Source organism: Choloepus didactylus, chromosome 2 (genome assembly GCF_015220235.1).
Source record: "Choloepus didactylus isolate mChoDid1 chromosome 2, mChoDid1.pri, whole genome shotgun sequence".
In the NCBI taxonomy this organism is placed as follows: domain Eukaryota; kingdom Metazoa; phylum Chordata; class Mammalia; order Pilosa; family Megalonychidae; genus Choloepus; species Choloepus didactylus.
The window spans coordinates 94093317-94112978 of NC_051308.1; positions in this window are offsets into that span (position 1 = coordinate 94093317).

A 19662-nucleotide genomic window follows, 5' to 3' on the forward strand; every position below is an offset into this window, starting at 1 on the left:
CCTGCTGCTTGTAAGTTTGGACTTCCCCACGTAGGCCCTATTAGCCTGGGTTCTGCTGTTTCACACTAAGATTGTTGATCACTTAAAGAATTCTGACAGTGAAAGTCTTCTTGACAAGACATCCAAAAATGTTTGACCTAGATTGGTGGAGGTTGTAGCTGGTAGTAACGTAATGAAATTACAGGTTCAAGGGGATGAAAAGGGGGAACTTATGAATACCAGGTTTAAAATATTTGGCTGTAATTCTGAAAATGCTCCAAGTTCATTAGCCATTGAAAATGTTTGAAGAAGCCTTGACCATTAAAGCACAGATATTGCCAAGGAACTCTGCTTTCCTTCCATGAAATTGCACTGCTCTGTGCTAATTGAAGATGCAATCAATGTAGCCCTGGCCAACTACAAAATTAAAAAGGACCCTAGGAAAGGAGAGGCAGGGAAGAAGGGAATCAGTGGATAAACCTCCACTGGGTCTAGTCAAATGCTTTCCCACTCTCAAAGCTGTCACCTTAGATGTTAAAAAGCCCCTTATGCTATAATTAAGGAGCCATTGGAAATGAACAATGTTTTACCATTCAAATTATGGCTCTAATACAACTGAAAATACATAGATAAATTATTTGGAATCTACTTGTATCACCTTAACCCAACTGGTATTTACTTTGAATTGTATGATTGTAATTGAGACTGTTCCTTCAGTCAAAAGTGAAATCAGCAATGACTCCCATAGAGTTCTTATGCTTAAAGTGAAGTGCATAAATATCCAATTTTTCCTCAATCTATTTTTAAGGAAGTAGATATTATTAGGTTCCCTGATATGATTATTTGAAAGGACCAATCATTGTACATTAAGCAGATATGCATAAATAATATATTGAAAGAATGTAAGAAACTGACAACAACAATAAAAAATCACAGCTCTGCCTTTTCCCAAGCTGTGTGAGCTTGGGAAAGCTCTCAATCTATCCATGCTGCAGTTTCCTCATCTGGAAACAAGGGATGAATATAAACTTTACCTCATAGTGCAGTCCAACTGTTAAATGACAACATACGTAAGTGCTGAGAACAGTGTCTGATATGTAGTAAGCACTATATATTTACATTATTATTATTGTCTCTCTGGGATTTTAGTTCATCCTTGAAGCCACTGACACACTGCGCTGAGTTCAGAAAGCAAAGATGCTACTTTTGAATCTTTCAGGCACTTCCAGAGCCCCTGACTACTTTACTCCCTTATCTTGCCTGTAATTATCTCTGTTTCTTCATGTGCTATGCCGTATGTAAAACTTCATCCATCTTCACTGACACATGTTTACTTATTTACCTACCTGTCCCTCACTTGTCCATATCCTGTCTCAAAAAAATAAAGCTTGTCTTGCCCTTTAATTTTGACTCATTCTGCTCCATTTTCCTGCACAGAATTCTCTGGGTATTTAGATTTGAATACAAACAGAGCATCTGAAAGTTTCAAAGAAAGAGGTAGAGCAACACAATTTTCCATAGGATGCTCACTTCCCCACTATCTTTGTTTCCTTAAGGTAAAATATCCCATATAGGTCTGCTCTCAGCTGAGGGGGATTAGGGGACTGAAGAAAGGACATCTTTCCCTCTAAAATGGACAGGGTGATATGGCAGACACAGTTCATGCCTAGCCAACATCCATTTTCCCTCCTTGCCTGCTAAGCAAACTCCATGTATATTTAGGTAGCAAGTAGAGATTTCACATTTTTGAAGTTTAATCTCTACTCTGGCCCCACTTGTCACTCTATTCCTCTTGCCAATGATTGGTCAGAAGTGGGCATGTGACCCAAACTTGGCTAATGAAGCATAAGAGAAAGTCTGTGGGGGAGAGGGGGAACAACAAGAGCTTCTGGAAACTATTTCCCAATTTTATCAAAAAGGCAGAATTTCACAAAGAAAAATCTTTTTTTTCCTTTGACCCTAAAGGTAAATGGGGGAAGATGTGATGCTTGGAGATGTGACAGCCATTTTAGCACAATGAGGTACAAGTATAAGGACCAAAAGCCAACATGCTGAAAATGGTAGAGTGAAAAGAAAGAAAGAATGAGGGTCCTTGATGACATCACTGAGGCCCTTTGATGGCCCTGGAGTAGTCTATCTCCAGATTTCCTTTAAGGGCAAAAATACTGTAATTTGTTCTTCTCTTACTTGGTAGCTTATCCTAACTAAAACAAATTGGCATTTTGCAAGGAATGTGGAGTTCTTCATAATGGCACATGTAATTCAGCCTTGAGAGTCCCCCATTGGGTCCAATAAGTATTTCTACTTATAAAGACATTTCTATATTTCAAAGTATTATCACACCGCTTTCATTTCTTCTTCATAGATTTTTCTTTTAAAGAATATTTGCTTATTATATAAGTGTTGTAATTATTTTATCTTAATAATTCTAAATCATCACAAGTAGAAAATTAATGATGCTTTATTCTCTTAAATTGCAAATTTTAAGTTTAATTTTAATTTCATTTGATTCTTTCTGCTCCCTATATTCATTATCCCTTCCTAGACAGGCTTTGTTTAAAATTATGGCTTTGGAGTCAGACAAACCTAGAGTCCCATTTACTAGTAACTAGAATGGGTAAATTACTTGTTTTCTCTGATGCTTAGTTACTCACCTGAAAATAATATCTATGGCTGTTAATAGGATGAAATGAGAAGACATATGTAAAATGCTTCCTTAAACTTTGGCATTGAATAAATATTCAAAAATTGTAGAAAAATAAAGAAGAGGAGGAAGTGGGAGGGGCAAGTGAAGGATGAGGAAGAAAAGGAGAAGGAAAGAAAGGAAATGGAAAATATCAGAAGAGAAGAAAATATGAAGGGAAGAAGAAGGAGATGGGGCAAAAGAAGAAAGGTGAAAAGAAAAGGAAGAAGTAAGAGAAAAGGGGGAAGAAGGAGGTGGAAGACAGGAAAGAAGGAGAGGGAGAAAATTGGAGGAAGATGAAGAAGAGGAGGAAGAATCAGAAGGTGAGAGGAAAAGTGATGATGATGAGAATTATTTTAATTCAGAGAAGAACACTGAGAAACAGAGAAGTTAAGGCAAGTTTTAGAATGTAGATAAAATCCCAATCATTACATCTTAATATGATGTGATTTTTTTCCCCTAAAGCTTTGGTAATATATAGTTGTTTCTCTCTCTTGTAGTTTGAATCTAGTTACTTCAAATATCACTACAAAAAAATGACTACTATAGTAAAAGGATTATAGACCTTGGGCAATAGCCCTTGTATTTCAAAGGAGTGACTGATTCATTAAGATTCCAGTGCAATCAAAGAACTTGGACAGATCCCTGGAGTTTGTTTTAGTCAAATTTGAGGCACAGCTAAATTAAATTAGTAAAAATAAAATAACTGACTCATTGGGCTTGTTCTATAATAACCAAATATCCTCCTTCAATGATGATAGGACAAGAAAGCAGTCTTCAGTTAACCCTTCAGTTAGCATCCTTTTGGTTACTTCCTATGGAAAGGCTAAAAAACTAGATTGCATTTATTCAGTCAGGAGTGGGTAAAGTTCAGTGCAAATGAAGATAGGTAGAGAATGAGAAAGTTCCTTTAGAGGAACTTCCAGACCCACGGTTTTTTACTATAGCCAGTTCTTACTTGTTTTCCATAATAGAGGGCAGAGGGAGAGAAGGGTGTGGTGGTAGTGGTTCCCCTGAACTTCTTTAGGTTTGCACATGAGCTTTAATTAGCTCCTTGTCTTCCTGTCTCTCCCAGACGCTGACAAGAGTCTCACATTTGCAGCACTCTCCTTGTTTTGAGGAATGCGTGCACTCTTCTCCTTGTCCACACTTGTCCCTCCACACCATGTATAGTTCCAGCTATCACTGGCATGCATTCAGGCCTGAGATTTTCCTGACTATTCCCAAATGCCACATTCACACAGCTCCTCTTCCATTTCCAGCTGTGTTATCATTAACAGTCATCTCTCAGGAACATCCGTCGATATTATTGCCAGTTCTCATTCTTCCCTCTGCAAGGTCAGAGCTTAGCCCCCATCACCATCACCTTAACTCCACCCTCTAATTCTGGGGCCATTACCTTTCATACTGAAGCTTTACTCCGGAATCTTGTTACCTTGCATCACATTTCCAGTAGAGTGACTTCACCCAAGAAAGGCAACGGAAGGAAACTCTTGTGTTGGCCTGAATTAATAATAGAGAAAGGAGAGAAGTCTAATCTTTCCAGGGCAGAAGATGTGTGCATTGTTTGTTGTGAGTAGCCCTTGGGGAAGGAGAGATTTCAAGTTCAGCATTTATGTGACACATTTTTCAATTAGACAATATACTACATGGCATTTCCCTCCCTCCCCCAACCCCTTCTCTTTTATTACCACATGACTTCATCTCCCTGTGAGACCGAGAGAGCCCACTGGGCTCAACATTGATAAAAACCATCTGTGGGAGAAAAATTGCAATTTAGAAAACAATTAAGTACATCAATTTCAATTCATTTAGTTGGCCAGAGAAAGAAAAGTTCTTTCAAAGAGGTAACTTGATCTACGGTGGTCATGGATTAAAGGGCACACGGATCTGTTTTCTCCGGGTTGTAGTGTGGAGGAATGTATCCTAGCTCAGAGGTCTAAACACAGACATAAACCTCTATGTTGCAAATTTTACAAAGATAAACCACTGAGAGTTTCCCTCATTTTCTAATTTCTTCTCATTTTGAAGGCATTCTTTCCCCATTTTTTCTGAATTCCTAAGAACTTAAGAGCTTCCTCGCAGGATGTGTATTCCCCTCTGTCAAATGCTCTCCATATGCTCATTTGTTATGGTAGCTCTCTAAGTGAACCTTGGTTTACTATTAAAGACCCCTTCTGAAGGACTGAGGGTATGTGATTGTGTGTATTTACTGGCTTTTCCTTCCACTTTTCCTCACAGCTATGCGAGCACCCATGGGTCCATTACTCTGAGGTGCACAAAGCTTTTTGAATCATGGAACAATTTTTCATCAGCAAAACTCTTAAATAAGAATTTTAATACCAACAGGGTAACTCTTGGTGTCTCCTGCCTTGTCAGAAACATGTATCTAGTACAGTGATAAGCACTGCTCTCATTTACTGAGCACCTGCTATATAACTGTAACTAACACTTTGATTGCATTATCTCATTTTCTTGTCACTTCAAGCCCTTTAAATAGGTACTAACATTCTCATATTTTATAGATGAGGGATTGATGATCCTACTCTATGATGTTAAGATTCTTCTCACGGAGAAAAGGAAAGACATGAACCCACATTTCTCAGCTTCTTAGGTCCATGCTCTAAATAACAAATACATAAAAATAACTGTGTAGGAAATATCCTCTGGATGTTTGAGCCAGTGATAACTCTGATTCGAAAGTCTCTAGCCAGATTTAAACAGAAAAGCATATATAAAATAAATAGTTAGTGTCTGGCCCAAAGTAATCCCTCAATAAATGATAGCTATAATTATTACATAAAACTGCCTCCACCCATTTCACCTAACCTTATCCTCAATTTGCCCCAAACTTCATAGTACCCATGGGATTATCAAGTATACTGCTGAAGTTTTATTATAGTCCGCACTTAAAACCATCACCTCTATGGTCTAGATCTAAAAACAAGATCCAGAAGTCAGGCATTTTATATTATCTGGCTGAGAAATACTAACTTTCAAGCAGCCCCATTACAGGAAGGGGCCAAAAGGTGGAAAAGGACCTAAAGAAGATCTCACTCATATTCTGTAAACTCTGCCTCGGGAAACAGCATTTGGCATATCCACTTTCACAGCTTACCTTTCATTTGGTCTAATGTAGAGAGAGAATGAACAATATCATGGCACCACATAGAAATGTGGGGTTAGGGCATACAGGATCGCTCCACAAGTGGCTAGGTAACATAAACAAAGACCAGAAGTGATGTTGGTGAACAGAAAAGGGATGAGTGAATTAGAGGGCATTTGAAAGGCAGAAGGGGGCTAGCAGAGGAGACACTTGTAGAATTACGGTTGAACCAAGGAGCCCACAGATGACTGAAATTCATTTGGGCTCCTGATTAGGGAATCCCAGAGCCAGAAGTTTTCTGGGAAGCGTTTGTTTGACTTAATTTTGGAGGTAGAGGAATGGAAAAAATACCTGGACTCCAGTCATAGAGTACTTGGGGCCCTGGAGGGTACTTACTGCTCTAGTTGAGAGATGGGGATCACTGTGGGCTGGAATGCCAAGGCACCCCTTGAGGCAGTGTCTTGGGAGGATTTGGTGAGAAGAGAAATGAGGATAGGCTTGCTTATTAGAGGCGAATAATTGAATGACAGCAAGAATGCAAAAGTGGACATGATGATAGCAAAAAAAAGATTGGACTGTAAATGTGTCTAACGACTATAGCAAGCTTGCCGGCCAACTCCCAGCCCCCATTAAATCTAAGAAGTAAGCCATGAAAAAGTACTGTGCTTGGTTTCTTGATACTAATAGGAACAGGACAGCTGTCTTCTGATGGGTCAAAGGTGCTTTCTGAGAAAGGGAAAAGTTGGTTATAGTATATTGGTTTCAGTTTTTATATTTATTTTTTGTTTTGTTTTGTTTTGATTTCTGATCTTCCCAGGTCAGCTCAGGACAATGAGGCGACTCAAATTCTAAGGTACTGCTGAATATATCAGAACTATTAGTCTTCTCTGACCTCAAAAACCAGACAGAAAATGTTGCAAAATAAAGTTTCCAGTCTTTTTGGCTTCTATGTGTACCAAAATGCCCCAAGACTGCCCTCTGACAAGCAACAGTCCTTCAGGTCATCAGGAACCCCTGGAGATTGCTAATAAAAGGAAAATGATTTTCCATATAAAGGAAAGATTCCTCCTGGACATCTAACTACACTTGGCTTTGGATTTCTGTGAAGGTTTGAGGTAGAGTTTTACTTTTCATGTTACAGAAGTTCCCTCTGAGCTTGAATTTTCATATTATCCTTCAAAGCACAACAGAGCTCCTGTCAGGAGATATCCAGCGATTGCATTTGGAACAGCTGTAAATTAGCCACAGTTTCCTTTTCCCTCTTGACTTGAGGTTCCTTTGAGGGAGGCTGTGGAAATTCTTTCAGGAACCAGGAAGTGAAGTTAAAAGGATTAGTTCTCAAACCTAGAAGGACCGTTTCTGTGGAATCCTAGTCTGCCCTTGTTTTCCTCCCAAAACCGAAGCCAGGCTTTTTAGTATCAACAAATCACCATAGGCAAATTCTGAATCAAAAGAATCCTCTCTCCGGGCTGAAAGGGCTTGTCATTGCACAGCTCAGCAGAAGATTTTCCCAACAAAATATTCCCTGTGAATTAAAAGAGAAAGAGAAAATTTCTCTTTCCAACATCATCTTTTTATTTATAAAACATTTCTGAGCTTATTGGCAGAAAGACACAATTTAATGTAACATACAGGATGGTCCAGGGTTAAAACAGTCCCTTTTAACACAGAAGAGCTTTAAGACCCACTTTAAGTGGGTCACCAGATGTATTGTTATGTCAGTATTTCCTGGCATTGTAAAAATGGGAGGGCTTTTAGCGGTTGGGAGTATACGCGGAAATACAGGGAGGCTGGGTGAGATTTCGAACTGTGAGAATAAACGAAACCATAAGGAAGCCTGACAATTGGGAAACAAAATGCATGCAAACGAATAGAAAATTTGTTCAAGCTTAGAGCTTTGTTACTGTGGGTAATGTTTCCTCTCCCTCCCCCCTCCCCCTTCTCCTCCCTCCTCCTCCCTCTCCCCTCCCCAACCCTTCACCCTCCCCCAATCTCTCGTTTACTATCCTGATGGTTACATTTCATTTATTCATTCAGTAAATATTTATTGAGCACATAGTATGTGCCAGCACTCTACTGAATGCTGGGGTATGTCAATAATAGAGCGAAGGCTCTGTCTTCCTGAGGCTCTATTCTAGAATAGGGAGATAAACAGATATACTAAGGTGTGTAGCCCACATAATATCAGATACTGATAATGCTTTGGGGAAAATACAGCAAGAAAGGAGGAAAGGGGGGAAAGCAGGGAATCAGGGAAGGCCTCTTTAATAAAGTGACTAAAGCAGAGCCATGTGGGAAATGAAAAAGCATGCCATGTATACACCTGGGATAAACTGTTCCCAGCAGAGGGAACAGCAAATGCAAAGACCCAGAGGCAAGAATGTGGTCATTCCAGGAACAGATAAGCGGTAAGGGACCAGAGAGTGTAAACTCGTTGTGAGACTAACTTTAAGCAAGACCTGTTCACGTTAAAGATAAGGGAGAGAAGTGGAGTGGGATAGAACTTGGGTTATTCCTATTTAAATGAAAGTGGAAATTTCAGTTAAAAGAGAGATTGGGGGAAGGTGAGGTAGAAAAGCAATAATCAACCTGCTTCCACTGTCTCCATGCAAGTGATTACAAAGAATAAGTACATGGTTAATGGGAACTCAAAAGCGTAAGGGAAGAGAGAAGAGAATTTTGCCCACTAAAGCTAACCCAAGGCAACCACTTTTAGATTTAAGACAAAGCAAGTGTTTTGATGCCCTAAGCCAGGTGGTGGCTATTTCGACACTGTCCCTTGTTTCGGAATTTGCATGGTTGTTCTTTTGACTGCTGTATGGAAGCTTGGTCATATTGATGGGGCCATGATCATCATATTTCAGATTTTTAAAAATCTATCCTAATTTCCCAGAGAAACTTAAATTTTATGTATGCCTATTTGTACACTGAGTCACCTGGCTTCAACCTTTTTTTTTGGGGGGGGGGGGGGTGATCAGACTGGGGTTAAACCTACAAGATGAGAGAGTGATTTGAAAGTTGAGGCAAGTCTCACACCAGAAAGGGCCTCTGCAAAAAGTACTCATCTTTCCAGAGCCAAGCATCTAATATTCCTCTTCAAACAAGTTGGGCCCCTGTCTTCTTAAACCGTTCCTTCTAGATCCAGGCTGTGGCCCAAGGCTCTGCCTCCATTCCAGAGAGGTTTACGGTTTCTCATTAATCTCCGTCTGGATCCTGTCCTCGGATTAGTGACCACTGAGACCTAATCCCTATGATGAGGAATGAAAGGCCTGGCCTGTAGGAAGATAGCCAAAGACCTGTTGCTTCTCTGACACCAGCCGTCTGTGACTTCTCACCTTCCCGCCAACTCAGCACAATGACTCTGGCTCAGGGAAGCCATTACCACACTCTTACTATCAAACTGTCATCCCCTTCACTCCAAAAAGTATGCAAAGGGATCCTCTGTTCATACCTTGCCATTTCTTAGTGCCAACAGAGAGCACTTTCCTGGAGTAGAGAGACTATATTTGAGCTCTGTGTAACAGAATTCACGCTCTTCTCCCAGAATGAAAAGAAAAGAGCAGGGTCTAGAGAGTTTCCATCCCAACAAAACTTGTCCTCTGTTGTATTTTGTTTTCATTTTTTATCTTTAGAACTTCCTGCTGTGGGGTTTGAGGGTAGAGGTGAGAAGGATTATCCAGAGCAAAATCTGGGAGTACTAGAAAGGATCGAGAGGCAGCACCAGGCCTCAGAGGGTTGGTGAGGACAAGATAACCTCTCGTAGATCTTTGGTACAGTTCTTGTACACCATGGCATGGGGATGAAGAGCTCAGAATCACACTGCCCCAATTAAAATCTGCCTGTGCAATCTCAGATAAGTTACTTACATCCTTTGTGCCTCAGTTTACTATTTTGTAAAATGGGAATAAGATGGTACCTACCTCCTATTTTATAAGGAATAAATGGGTTAATGCATGAAAAGCATTTACAGGAGTGCTTAGTAAATATAAGTAACCAATAAATATTTGCTATTATTATTTAACATCAAAAATCTGATTCAAGTGTTGGATTGAAACTTCTCTAGAGTCTGCCCTGCCTCTAAGATTAAATATTACCAAAGGTTCCCTGATCTGATATACACGCTTTTTAGAAGGGAATTTGTTGATGTGAATCCTGAACTTGGAAAAGTACGCAATCTAAATGGCAATAGTTTTACCACTGTAATAATTTGTACCTTAGCAATTCCCTTGAATTGCTATGGAAAATTCTGTGCATATGTGTATATATGCATTTATCCAGAAAAAGGGCTTATAACTTGCATCAAATTTCTAACACTTTCATGACTCCAAAAATAAGAAAAGCAAATTCTTCTGTAGGGTTCTCTGAGATGGAGTGTATTTACAAAAAAGAACAAACAACCTAAAATGTAAATTACTTGTGTAGTTAAGTTACTTACCATATATATTTTCTGTATTAAAAAAGAATTAAATTGACACAATTTTTAAATGTCCTAAAATTTATTAAATATTTAAGTGCAAATTTGGAAGTGGCCTAATAATATACTGTAATAATCAAAAAGCGATGATAAATCTCATGAGGACAAGTAGAGAGTGCCAGAATCTGAGGACAAAGAGGATTTTGCCCAGCAGAGGGTCAGCAGGTCTGCTGGGGCAATCCTCTTACATAGTGAGTGCTTGCATGGGGCTCTACTTATTAATCTATGCACACATTTTCCTCATATATTGTCAGATATTTGAATCCATCTGTATCTGAGAAAAGAGTCATATAAATAAATGACAATTATAAACACAACTTTTTCACATTCCCCAGACATCACATCTCTAGAGATTATTTCAAGAGCACAGTCTTTGATGTTAAGCAGTCCTGGGTTCTAATTGTATCCTATCCTTTAACCAGTCACATGACTTCAGGCTATTTTCTGAAACTTTCTAAGGCTCATTTCCATATACATAAACTGGGAATACCTATCTCAAAGGGCTGTTGTAAGAATTAAATAAAATCACAAATGTAAAGAACTAAGGACTCATGGAGGGCTTGCTATTATTATTATCCCACCAATTGAAAGGGAATCCCAAAGGGATGAAATGGAGAAAAGCCCAAGAAAAGTACTATCTCAAGTAACCTCTGATCCAATGAATGGGCTAAAGGACTGGTATTCCAGAAATAAACTTATATTTCATGTCAAGAAAGGGTAGCTAGACCCGTAACAACACTGAAAAAGGCCTAATGAATAGGACTCAAAATGTCACTGGATATTTTATTGTTTGGTGGGTCAGGCTCTCATAATTTGAATTTAAGTTTTAACAGTATATATCGTCAAAGAACATCTTATAGACGCAAAGGGCATGTCTGCCACATTCTTTTTTCCTTCTTGACAAATATTCCTAGAGGGGGTGAGAACCAGACATTCTTCCATGGTATCTTTTTTTTCTTCTTACAATAACCCAAATCCTTTCTGTACACATATTTAACCCAATATTGCAGGAAAATCACACTTCCTTGTTCTTGCTAATATCCCAAGTACAGGAGTTAACTGCCTTCCCAAGAAATTCTTTTTTAAGAGTATCTCTCAAGATAGTGTTTACTTGCGTCTCCAGTGCATAGCATGAACATGTCACATGAATTTAGATCTTCATTATCTCCTGATCTTGGTCACTGAGAACAATGAGGACTTTTTGGTGTATCTTCTTAACTAGCTCCCTCCCTTAACTGGGTTCCCTCACCTATAGTCCATAGTTAGGAGTGGAGAGGATGGGATAGAAATCCACCATTTTACACAATATGACTTTACTTCCCTGGCAACCATTGATTGGACTGGAAGTGAGACCCTTACCTAAGCTGGACTTGTTGGCGATCCATCCAAGTGAAGGGAGAACTGAGAGCATGAGTGAAGCTACCTAGACAGAATCCAAAACATGCAAACTGGGAAGCTGTGATTGCCCTGTTTTCTGTTATGTGGACTGGGGAGAATCAAATGCCTCCCACAGAGAAAGAGAAAAATGAAACATGTGCTCAGAGAGAAGCAAAGGCATGGAATGGAAAGGTTCTATTTCCTGAGTTCCCAGTGGCTTTCTTGTCTCCGTTCCCAGTCCTGTCCTGAAGCCTAGCAGCATTGCCCTTTGGGTTTATTAGATACACTTTGTCCACATACTAAACATTCCCTTTTCATCCAGCTAGACCAGTGATCCAATCATTGATATAATTGATATACTGGGCTTCAGGCATCTTATCCCACACAGCACCTTGATATCCTTTGTCCTAAATGGATTTCCTAAGTCCTCTACCTTCTATTTTCCTTAGTGCCCTAGCCCCTTCATTTTGTACACAAGAGGGCATATGCCCCTGTTTAGGGCCCACATAGGACTAGACTACCTTACCTGTATTTGTATTTCCAGTTTGTCTATATCTAGCATGGGCTCTGGTCATCACTAGGAGAACACTTATTATCCCATTCATCAATATCCAAAGAGGCAAGGATTTCTATTCCTCTTCCAGAAGAGGTAAGTAGGGGTGGAGGGTGCACTTCTATCCCTGCTCCATTTCCTACTCACTCCTCCACACAGAAAGAGCAGCGACTTCTCTCACTGAGATTGGGAGAAGTGACTGGACCCACCAAGCAGACTGCAGTCTTTCTCTTACTTTTGTTTCACTGTGGAAAGGCAGCACAAAGGCCTGACAATCCTTTCCTATCAGGGCTCTCCATTCTCCCTGGGGCAAGAGAGATTCCAACTCACCTCCTACCTGCTTGGTGAATACTAACCCTCCAGATCCGACTCTCTTCCTGTTGGGTGTGGGCCTGGGGTGTGGTTGGCAGGCAGCAGCAATCAAGTCCCAACATCTGGACTCCTGGGGATGGCAGAGACAGGGCCATGGAAAGAAGGCTGTTTTAGATCACAGATCCAAGATACCTTCTCCAGCCTTGCTTTATACATAATAAATTATTATTTGATCCCTGACTCCTGAGTCAATTTCAAAATCGGCTAGACCATTTAGAGAGGCTGTGCTGGCCCGCAGAACTCTGTCAGTCTTGAAGACACTTTAAGGAATGTTGACTTCTGTAAAAGAAAGAAATATCTTACTATAAAATAAGGTGTACTTCGTAAGACTGCTGTATGATTGTCTATTAAGAGATGCATAATCTACCAAGGTTCTCACTTCTCCTTTATTCCTTAAATGGGTAAAAAGTAACATATTCCACCCAGTGACCCTAGTTGAAAAGCTTCCAAGTCACCTTTAATTCCTTTCCTTTCCTCACTAACCACATCCACACAGTCATTAACTCATGTTAATTCCACCTTCCCAGTGTTTCCTCTATTCCTATGGATATTGCCTAAGTTCAGGCCCTTTATCTGAGTTTAAATTATTGCTGTAACTTCTACTTGTCTTCTTTGCCTCCAACCCACTTTCCAAATTGTAGAAAGATTTATCTTTGCAAAATGATTCTGAAGAGGTCAGTGGCCTGCTTAAAACCTTAGATAGTGCCTTTTGCTTATAGTAAAATCTGAATCCATAAGTTTCACAATCTGCCTTAACCTACCCACACATTTCAGCAATTTCATTTTCTTCCATCATACTTTCCCGTATCCCAGCATCTCTACATTTACAGCCCCATGCCCCAAGCTGACAGCACAGCTACACTAACATACTTATCATTTTAAATTCCATTGTTTGCATATGACATTAAACGGCTGAATATTGCACTGCTGGAGATGTTCTTTCCCCAGCCTCTCTACCTCAAGAACAACTCATCCTTGGAGTCTCAGCTAAATATTTAAATCATATGTGAAGTACATGTCCTCCGTGCTTCCAAGCCGTCTCTCTCTCTCCTCCCTAACCACTCTCAGGGTATAGAGTGTATCATTAACTTCTATCAGCCATTTTCCCTCCTTGTCGTCAGCAACCAACCCCCAGGTTATACCCCTTTGTTTCCTACCGATTTTAGTTCATGGTTCACTTTCACTGTCTCCAACACTGCTTATGTTTTAATTTTTGGAAGATTGCAATATATACATTAGATGATTCAATCTAACTCTCTAGCCTCTAAGTTTTTAGAACTGTCTGCCAGCGATCTTGGCCTTCACACTACCTCAGTCATTCATTTATATGGTGCGAACCCTAGAACTTCTTATTGCTAATAATCCCTCCATAATGTCAACTTAATTCATTCCACTCTCTGACCATAGCCCCCATCAACCCCTTCATTCCCTCTAGCACCCCAGCCATTCATCTTTCTACCTTTTCATTGTCCTTTGTCTTCTTAATGTTTTCCCTTTCCTTTTTACTCGTTTTAAATTCCATGGTCAATCAGCATATTCCCTTCTTTGTATACGCTTTCAATTCCTTGTCCCTGCCCTACTCATTTGGAAAAAAATCACAATCCTGATTAAATCAAGCTGTTTACCTAATTTGTGCCTGCACCCTTGCAAAAGAATGCAACTGAATTATGTACATGATTATGACCCTCAAGTAAACCCACATACTGCTTGGCAATCATACTGAATGTTTCTAGTCATTTCACTCTACCATATCCTCAATGGCCGTTTTGTATATTCTCCTCTCTCCTAAAACCCCCAGCACTACCACCTCAATCCTCACTCTTCAGCTGATGACATTTTCCCCTACTTCACTCAGAAAATTAAACCAAACAAAAAAGGACTTAGATTTCCATCACCACCTTCCTACTAGAATCTACACACATAAGCCCTGTCTTCCACCTGTTACAAGAGGGGATTTATCCACCTTCCTATATAAAGCCATTCTCTTCACTTGCAAGCTAGATTCCATCTTGTCTTATTTACTCAATGATACTGTTCTAGCAGTTCTCTCCTTTCCTTTCCTTAATTTCCCTTTCTACCAAAACTTTCTCATCCATACACAAACACACAATAAAATTTTATTTCTCCCATCTTGAAAGAAAAACCAAAAAATTCTTCCCTTTACCTTTACCACCCTTGCCTGATACTGCTTTATCTCTTCCCACCTCTTTCCAGCAAAACTTCTTGATTTGGCTGTCTATATTCATTCTCCACAATTCTTCTCCCCCCATACTCTTTTATACTTATTCTAATCCAGCTTTTGTTCCTGTCCACTCTACCAAAACTTCACTGGTCAGCTCTCAGTTGTCCTGTTACTTGACTTATTAGCAACACTTGATACAGTCAATTCATCTTGCTCTTTGAGGTACTTTCTTCACTTGGCTTCCAGAACACCCCACTCTTGGTTGACTTTACTAATCACTCTTCCTTAATCTCCTTTGCTGGTGTTTCCTTTTCTTCCTGAACTCTTAATATTTAAGTGCTCCATCCTCATGTTTAAAATCAGGATTTTAAACACCATCTCTGTAATGGCTCCTAATTTTCCATCTCCAGCCTAGACTTCTCTTCTGAACCTCAGGCTTGCTTATTCAATTAGCTCCTCAACATCTTCAGTTGGTGTCTGTTACACATCTCAAACTCAACATTTGGAAATGTAAAGTTTGACCTTTCTGAGTTCCTGATCTCTCACCATAAAAACTATTATACCCACAACTTTCCCTATCTCAAATGATAGAAACTATATTCTTATAGTGGAACAGGCCAAAAACTTTAGACTCATTCTTCACTGCTCTCTTTATTACATACTCCACATCCAACCATTCAGCAAATCTTGTCAGCTTCATTTTAAATATATCCAAAATCCAAACACAACACCTTCAGTGCTACCACCGTAACCTCTCGCTTGGATTACTACAATAGTCTGATTAAGAGATCAGCAAATATTTTCTGTAAAGGGTCATATAAAAATATTTTCTGCTTTGTAGGCCATACAGTCTCTGTGACAACTGCATGTCTCTGCCTTGTAGCATAAAAGCAACATACATAAATAAATAAGCATGGTTGTATTCCAGTAAAACTTTATTTACAAAAAGTTGGTTTGCTAGATTTTGCCTGTGAGCCATAGTTTATCAACCCCTGGCCTCCTTGCTTCCACCCTTCTCTCACTATTATCTCTTCTCAGTACAGCAACCAGTGCAGTCCTTTTAAAACACAAGTTAGACCATGCCACTTCTCTGTTCAAAATACTGCAATGGTTCCCCTTTTCACTCAGAATAAATGTCCTTTAAATGACCTTCAATACTGTTATAATTTGCTAATGCTGCCAGGGTGCAAAATACCAGACATGGATTGGCTTTTATAAAAGGGGGTTTATTTGGTTACACAGTTACAGTCTTAAGGCCATAAAGTGTCCAAGGTAAGGCATCAATAATCAGGTACCTTCACTGGAGGATGGCTGATGTCATCCAGAAAACCTCTGTTAGCTGTGAAGGCATGTCGCTGGCTTCTGCTCCAGAGTTCTGGTCTCAAAATGGCTTTCTCCCAGGATGTTCCTCTCTAGGCTTCAGCTTCTCTCCAAAATGTCACTCTTAGTTGCTCTTGGGGCATTTGTCCTCTCTTAGCTTCTCCAGAGCAAAAGTCTACTTTCAAAGCCCATCTCCAAAATGTCCCTATAAACTGCAGTTCCTCTCTTAGTGCCTGTGCATTCTTCAAATTGTCCCTCTTGGCTGTAGCAAGCTCGCTCCTTCCGTCTGAGCTTATATAGTGCTCCAGTAAACTAATCAAGGCCAATGCTGAATGGGCGGGGCCCCACCTCCATGGAAATTATCCAATGAAAGATCTCACCCACAGCAGATTGTTCACATCTCCACGGAAACATCCAATCAAAAGTCTCCAACCCAATCAACACCAATATGTTTCCTGCCCAGACAAGACTGCATCAAAGATAATGGCATTCTGGGGGAACATAATACATCCAAATCAGCACAAATACCCTGCATGATCTAACTCCAGTCACATCTCTGGTTCTCATATCTTAACTACTCCCCCTTGTCCACTCTGCTATAGTCACACTGGTTTCCTGGCTATTTCTCAAATAGGCCAGACACACTGAAGCCTTAGGGCATTTGCACTGGTAGTTCCCTCTGTCTTGGGATTATCCAGATGGCTAATGTCCTCAAACCGTTCACTTTTTGCTCATATGTCACCTCTTCAATGAAACCAACCCTGACCACTATTTAAAATTACAACTTTCCCCCATGAATCCTAACCCCCCTTATTCTACCATGCTTTTTCCCCTTTTCCCCCCAAGCACATATCTAACATTAAAAAAAATGTACTAATTTATTGCATGCACTACATCTCTATTTCTCCTAGAATACAAGCCCCATGAGGTCACTGATCTCTGGGTATTGTTCGCCAATGTAACCTGAGATTGTACAGCAGTGCCTGGCATATAGTAGGCATTCAAAAAATATGTATTGAGTGAATGAATCTGAGTAGCCTCCCTCAAATCCCAGATAGTCTATCCTGTTTTCTATATTTGACTTTAACTCTTTGTTAGTCCTTTTCACTATTAACATTTATGTGTCTGTCTTTTCCATTACTGGGCCATGATCTTCTTGGACATTTTCCATATGTTTATTTTTAGATATCAATACAATGCCAGTACTTGTCATGAAACAAAAGGTCAAATCATGCTAACTTAATGAATGAACAAACAAGGGATATATACACATAGTTCTCTGACACCAAATCACTAGCTCTGCAGGTCAGTTATTGTTTAAATAATCCCTCTTCAACCCTCGTTCTAAATATGTATATACACACACTCAACTAATTAAGATAATTTAAGACTATTTTTCACATATTTGCTTAATTAGTTTGCAATGACCTCTGCAAAAACACTGGCCTCTGATGATTATAAGAGGTAGTCTTTTGGCATGGACACCAAAGCATCAAAGAGTCAGCTGGAACTAAAGAAAGCAATAACACAGCTGGTTTTAATTACTTGTGACAGGCAGCTGAATATATCTGACACAGGCCTTCTCCCCAAAACGTCACTCAACAATGGCCAGTTACAGGAATTGGTAGAGAGGAAAAAAAAAAAAAAACCAAGGTGGGGCCAAAACGCATCCATAATACCAAGCAGATCATCTTTTACTAATATATTATATTTATATTTTAATGTTACTCCCTAATCGATAAAATTGCTGATTCCTTAGACTTTGCATGCTTCTGTGCTAGTGCTAGGATTGGTGGCTCAGATTCTCAGAAGAAGTGGTAGGTGAAGATTGCATCCATTCATGAATCACTGTATAAACCAAGAGGTCCACTAAAGTTTATCTAGAATTGCAGGCATGTTTGTAGTTAATTCATCTGTAAAGTATAGGGGAATACCTTCTACTTCTATTCAACATTCACAAAAGGATTAACTTCATCTATAATCTGGTTAATTTTTTTTTTAGAAATGTTGCTCAGCGGAAATAGTTGGGGATTAGGAGTTGCTTTATTATGACATACTCACAATTTTAAAGTGTATGTGTCTTATCAGGTACACCCACTCACATGATCAAAATATGGGCTTTGAGCTGGCTGTGCCCTTGTGTTGGCTCCTACTGAAATAAAATTTACTGGATAGGCAGAATTTTAACTCAGACCCTGATCTTTTTGCTACTGACTCCTCCCAGCCACTTGCTCGAGGGCTGAGCTCACTGTGTTCTTCTTTCTATGCCTTTCCTGGTTCTTGCCAGCTTGCATTGTGTGATCACTGCTTTGACTAATCCTGTGCATCACAGTGCTCATGGAACTTCCAAAATCCTCAGTTTTTCCTGCTGCTTTGCTCTGATTCTTGTTTGATGCCTCCAGAAATCTAGATTGTCTTTCTACTGATAATATCACCTTTCATTCTTTCACCCACAATGTATGAAGGCCGGGGCCAGAGACTAAGCACCTTAACCATGAATTTCCATCAAGGAGACAGGGATTTAACAGAGGAAATTACAGAGATGATTACAAAGTCACATGACAAGTGTTGTGGTACGTTAAGCAGAGGGTGTGAGGATAGCACATGGCGAGGGCTCTAACTCAGCATCTGGGGGGTATGGGAAGTTTTCTGAGGTCAGCAACATCTAAGCAGACTGAGCCAGACCAAAGAAAATGAAAGATGTTCTAGGCTAAGGAAGTAACATCCATAAATGCCCTGAGTCACAACTCATGGCTCCTTCAGGGACTTAGAAATACTTAAGTAAAGTTGCAGGAGGTGTGGTGAGAATGAGGCTGCAGAGAGAAGCTGGAGCTAGATCACAAAAAACCATGTATCTGGTGAAGAGATGAGAATTCATCCTGTAGGTGATGGGGAGTCATTGAAAGCTTATACATGACAAGGTCAGTTTTAGACGGTACAGAGATGGATTTCACCATTCAGCTATTTCTCTGAACTTGGCCTACCTTAACTTGCCAATGCCCCTACCTTATCTTTTGTGGCTCTGAAGAGGCCAGTTCCATGCAAATAATCTGATCCCACCCCTCAGGATCAGACTCTCATGGGGATGGAGCATGGGAATCTCTATGTTGTAAAAGCTCCCCAAGTGATTCTGAGGCAGCTGGACTATGGACCAATATTTGGGAACTAACATCAACTGTCATTTACACCACTAGCTTCCAGATGCGTTGACAAAGAACAGCAGCATGTTTGGCTTACTGAATTAGACTGAGGATGGCTGGAGTAAGCCTTGCTCTCAATGTCTTCCTTCTGCAGTATCTACGGCTCTACTCTCAGGACCAGAAAAGTCAGTTTCCTGCTTGCACCCATCAAGATCTTCCCCCTTGAGTAACATGTCCACACTTAACGTAGCCTAGTAGGCTGTGTGATCTTTCTCCAATTGCCTCTCCTCTGTAGTCACACTTCCATTTACCTTATATCTGTTATTAACAGTACAAAGGGGAGAAGTGGATGCAGTTTACTCCCTAGCTTCTATTTTCTCAGTTAAATTGAGGACAGACATGGACTTGGGAAATGGTGTAACGTGATAAAGATGTAGACAATTTCTAAAGTGAATGATCAGTAACTTGACTCAGGA